The 5,608-nt window shown below is 44.7% G+C and overlaps 1 pseudogene; it reads left to right on the top strand.

The window, feature by feature from the left end:
* LOC129678874 (ribosome biogenesis protein NSA2 homolog) overlaps positions 1-4,498 on the top strand; it is a 6,533-nt pseudogene extending 2,035 nt beyond the window's left edge.
* Positions 4,499-5,608: the final 1,110 nt, after the last annotated feature.

Raw genomic sequence — 5,608 nt, 5'->3', positions numbered from 1 at the left:
ACACACACACACACACACACACACACACACACACACACACACACACAGTTTCTCACCCCAGAGGCAGCAGTTCCTGAATGGGTCTGCTGGGGAGGGAGTGCAATGAAGGGTTAAACCATGGAGTGCACAGAAAAACAAGTTCCATCTGGTCCCCGGGACAAAGCGACAGCCTGCAAAGCCCCCAGCCCGGGCTCCTGCTCAAAGGACACATTGCTTTTTAAAATTCCAACTTGTGGCTGCCTCAATCCGTTCTCCACACTCAAGAGCTCCCAACAGGATCTGCAAATGGCAGTGGCAAGCCATTCGGTGGCCTGAGGCTAGGAAGAGGAAAGTGGCCTCCGAAGCTCAACCAAGATTACCTGGTGCTCAGGCTGCACTTTTGGCTTTGCTTCTAGGTGGGCACTATCTCCCATGGCAGAAGAGGAAAGCAAGGCAGAGCAAATGGGCAAGAACAGGCTTGAGCTAGCAGGACTTTTGTTTACATACTGAACTCTGCATATGGTTGCTTTGCAATCCATAACCTTTGATGCTCATTGTGCAATGGCACAAATAAAGTCATTTGCCATTTACTCCGTGCTGTGACTGAAACCCCATCTTTGGGTTCCAGGCTAGCAGATGTTCAAGAACCATCAAATGCTCCTCAGAGGCTTCTCGGAGGCTTAGAAGAACCCCAGTGAGAGGGGCAGAATCAGCCCCTGAGGCAGCTCTCTCCCCAGCATCCACTGTGGGAGCAAGGACCCTCCCTTCTTGGGAGAAGAAAGGAAATCAGGATGAAACCAGGGCCCCCAGTTGCTATCTCCCCCACTCCCAGGCACGTGTCAGCCTGGAGAATGCTGAAGCCAGCGCCTGCTCTAAGCCCACAGAGAAGGAAACTAATTCACAAAAAGTTGGGCAATTCAAAGTTACGGTTTCCATAGCAACCAGCACTCAGACCATTTGGGTAGCCGAAGCCTTTTCTCTTAGCATTTACTTTTTTCCCCCCTCCTCAAATAGCGTTTTTTTCTTTATTATTAAAATAATACTCATTCATTGGAGAACATATGGAAATTACAGACAAGTGTACTGAGGAAAATAAAATTCACCCTGAATCCCGCCATTCAAGATAATCCAGTGTCAACATTTTGATGTAGTCCCCATTTGTCTAGTTTTTTTTTTTTTTTAATTTGCACTCATAAAAAGACATTTTTTTAAAAAAAATTGGGGCTAGAGGGAAATTACTGTTTTATAATTTGGTCTTCTTTCACTTAAAATATATTGTGAGACTTTTCAATAGCCTTAAATATTCATTGAGAATGTGGTTTTTTTAATGGCTTGCTGGTATTTTTTTTTCATATGGATAGAGTACATTCTCTTTAGCCTGCCTATTATTGAACATTTAGATGGCTTTCATTTTTTTTCCTGCTATTTTAAATAACACTACAATGAACATCCTTTACATAAATGTCCATCTGTGGCTGATTAAGTCATCTGATTAGAATAAATTCCTAAACCTAAACCTACCGTCCATACATGATGGACATGCTAATAACTTTGGGAAAATCACCTTACAGAGAGGTTGTGGCAGTTTGTACTTTTGCCTGTAATATGCTCTCCCCTTTAAGATAAGGATACAAAGTGCCATCTGGCTGGTTTTACATAAAGTCTACACCATTTTTAAGTTATATTTTAATGTGGGGCTGAGGCTGCAGCTCAGTTAGTAGGGTGCTTGCCTGGCATTCTTGAAGCTCTGGATTTGGTCCCAAGTACTGCATAAAAAACAGATGTAGGGGGCTGGAGAGATGGCTCAGTGGTTAAGAGCACTGAATGATCTTCCAGAGGACCGGGGTTCAATTCCCAGCACCCACATGGCAGCTTGCAACTGTTTGTGACTCCAAGATCTGATACCTTCACACAGACATGTATGTGTGAAGCAGGCAACACACCAATGTATATAAGAAACAACAAATTTTAAAAAGGAAGAGAAATTAAAAAAAAAAAAAAAACAGATGTAGGGGCACATGCCTGTAATCCCAGCACTTGGGAGGCAGAGGCAAAAGATAAGGACTTCAAGGTCATCTTCAACTACAAATTGAGTCTGAGGCAAGCCTGAGCTACAAAACATGCTGTCTCAAAAAAAAAAAATTATATATATATATATATATATATATATATATATATATTACATTTTAAAATTTATATTCAACCTCTCATATTTTTAATAAACCTTCATTTTTTTTAATCTAGAATCATCTGGTAGCGTCCTTTGCATTCTTTCCCTATGGAGTGTTCATCTCTCTGGTGCTGATTTGCAAGAGCCCTTATGTGGAAAGATGATAAACATTTGTGTCAGACTCAGCCCTGCAAGGCTGGTTTTGAAGGGCAGAAGTTTTTACATCTTGTAACTCACATCTGGAGATTTTCTGATCCTCTCTTTAGGCAGACCACCACTCTAACGCATTGAAGTAACATAAATGCTGCTCTTCTGGTCATTCTGGGTTGGCTTTAGTTTATATCAACTGCTCCAAGCCACCTTGGATTCAGGCAGGCAGGTGGAGTAGACACTTCCTAGAGAGCTCTGAGGCAGGATACCGGTCAGCAGGCTTAGGGAACACTGCCTGTCAGATGCCAGACCTGATCCACCTGCTCCTGTCTGTCTGATCTTGGCCTTGTAGATAGCATCCCTTGGAGACCCTGGAATGCTGCTAATAACTGGAAGAGAAAAGAGCTATTCCGAGATTATACACCAAACAAGATACACTTCCCATGGCCTTGGCTCCTCATCTGGGAGGATGGGGAGCACCAGATGTGTGGAGAGCTGGCAAACATTTTTAGAAAAATGTTTTCTAAAAAGGGGGATTCAATGCCAAATCTGAAATTAATCATTGTTCTACCTGTGAGATTAACTGGGAGAGCAATTCTGAAGGTGCGTTAGGAAGAAATGCTGGGTGCAGAGAGAACCTAGACTGTCTGCTCCCCCAAATACTGTTCTCTCCAGTCCACCTCTACTCAAAGGGCCCTAGAGTTTCAGGCACGTCCCACGACTGTGAACAAAGGTGGTTCAGATGCCCCTGTCTTGCCCCAGGAGATGCCTGCCATCCCTCCATACCCTGTTTCCTCCTAGTCTCAGACTTCACTAAAGCCAGCTCTCCAGATACTGATACGACAAGAGACACAGTCATTTGCTCTTTGGGTTTCCTGAGTGTCTACTGTCTGCATAGCTCTGAGTCTGGCCTTGTTGCTCTGCTTCCCTTCATATAGACATATAATATTTCCCTCCTATTTCTTTCTCCCCTTATGTCTCAGCCGAGGGGCGGGGAGGATGTAGAGAAGAAGCACAAGTGATTAGCAACACAAGGTTCTGGGTTCAGTCTCCAGCAATGGTGGGAAAAAAAAGAGAGAAGGAGAGAGGGAGGAAGGAAAAGAGAGAGACAGAGACAGAGAAGAAGTAAGGGAGTGAGAAAGAGAAAGACAAACTATTTTTACTTTCCTGCCATCTAGGCTTGGCTTTGCTTTGGCTGTCAAGTTGTAAGGTTGCACTGGTCACCTGGGGTATCTGAAATTATTCATCACTTCCTTACCTCCATCATCATCATCATCATCATCATCTAGACAAAGTTGGGATCAGACACCAACAGACTTTACATACAGGAGCTTTTGAAATCTTCACTGAGCAGTGAAACCCAGGAGTTGAGAGGTTTTTAGCTCCACGGCTGCCATCGAGTCACAAAATGAATACATTGAACTACACCATAAATTCTATGGATATTGTTTGAGTTACCATGAGAAAAAGAAGAAATAAAGTTAGGAGGTCCATGAAAGGGGGGAAGAAGGGAAAAGAAAGAAAGATTGGCCTTAAGGTTAAGCTTTACCATAAACAGGGCCACACTGAGAAAATACAGATGGAAAAGACTCTTAAGATGCATGAAACACCAAAGGAAACAATGATGGAGAAGACTCCACAGGAAGCAAGCAGCACCTGCCCACTACCAGACAGAGAGGGGCAGTCAAGGACAAGAGTACTTTCCAACGTGATTAAGCAGACACGAAAACAGAAGGCAGGAAAATGAGGAGTCACTCTACCCAAAGTTCATACCCAAGGAGAAACAGAAGTGTTCAAAGTTATTGGGACAGAAAAGGAAGGAGGAAGACGTGGAACAGAGGATGGTTCTTAAAGTCTGCTTTGCTGGTGATGGTTTTATGAGAAAACCACCTAAATACAAACCAATATTAACTGATGGACCTACATTTCAAAAAAGCCCGTGCCACATATCCTGAGACAAAAGCTACCTTTTGCCTAATGATACCTGGTGTGAAAAAGAACCCATCATCCCCACCATATACAACCCTGGGTGTGATTACCAAAAGTACAGATATTGACCTGAATGTGAGCGAGTTGGCCTAGTGACACAAGGAGGCAAGGTTGGTTGGAGAAAGTATGCCCAAGTCACCAACCAACCATCCCTAAGATGATGGCTGCATAAATGCAGACTTGCCAGTTGGACAGGGATTTCACATATAGCACTCCAAATCATTACTGAAGACTACAAACCATCAGGGAAACCACCATTGCTACGATCTTTCTGAATACTACTGAGCAGCCTTACCAATGTGCAGTCATTAGGAGAAGTATTTATTTAATTGTGAAGAAAAATAAATACATTGAAGATCTCTATTGGATCCCTCCCCCTTGGAGCTCAGGGAGAGCTCCTGCAGAGAGAGGGAGAAAGAATTGTTAGAGCCAGAAGGGTCGAAGATACCATGAGAACATGGCCCCTTAGGACTCATGGAGACTGAAGTGGCAATCACAGTGCTGCATGGTCTGGGCTAGGCCCTCTGCATATATGTTATAGTTGTTTAGCTTGGGGTTCCTGTAGGACTTCGAACAGTGGGGGGGGGGGGGTGTCGTCTGACTCTTTGCCTGCCCTTGGGACCCTTTTCTTCCTACTGGGCCACCTTGTCCAGCCCTGATATGAGGGTTCATGCCTAGTTTTATTGTATCTTGTTATGCGGTGTCCCGTTGACACTCCTGGGAGGCCTGCTCTTTCCTGAAGGGAAATGGAGGAAGAGTGAATCTGGGGGAGAGGGGAGGTGTATGAAGGGGGCTGGGAGGAGTGGAGGGAGGGGAAACTGTGGTCAGGATATATTGGGAAAAGAAAAGAGAAAAAAAAACTTGCCCGGTTTTACAGAAAAAAGAAAAAGAAAGAAATCTTCATTGAATCATATCCATTCAACAAATCTGTAGTAAGAGCCCGACAGGCTGCCGCAACTCTTCTCTAGCTTCGGACGCAGTAGCGGGCAGGGGGCAGCTCTGCCCTCACAGAGCTTACAGTTTAGTTGTGGGGTAGTGGTAGCAGCAGAGAAACAATTCGGTTGGAAGGTAGTGAATGGGATGAGAAATTGGGGTGGGTGGTGAGGGAGGTTAGAGGACTCTGCAAGTCCTCCCTGAGGAGGTGATCTTCAAACAAAGATAAAAAAGAGAGTGAGGGAGCCATGCAAGGGGTGGGGGCAGGGTGAGAAGGTACAGGTGACCTGCAGGAGCCCGGGGAATACTGAGAAGCCAGGTAAGTTAGGAGGGCAAAGAGCAGAGGAGCTCAGAGCAGAGAGGAAGTGAGGGCCGGGTCAGATCCCA

This window comes from Psammomys obesus, unplaced genomic scaffold (assembly GCF_907164565.1).
Source record: "Psammomys obesus unplaced genomic scaffold, mPsaObe1.curated_primary_1811, whole genome shotgun sequence".
NCBI lineage: Eukaryota > Metazoa > Chordata > Mammalia > Rodentia > Muridae > Psammomys > Psammomys obesus.
This window is presented reverse-complemented; position numbering and strand designations above follow the sequence as displayed.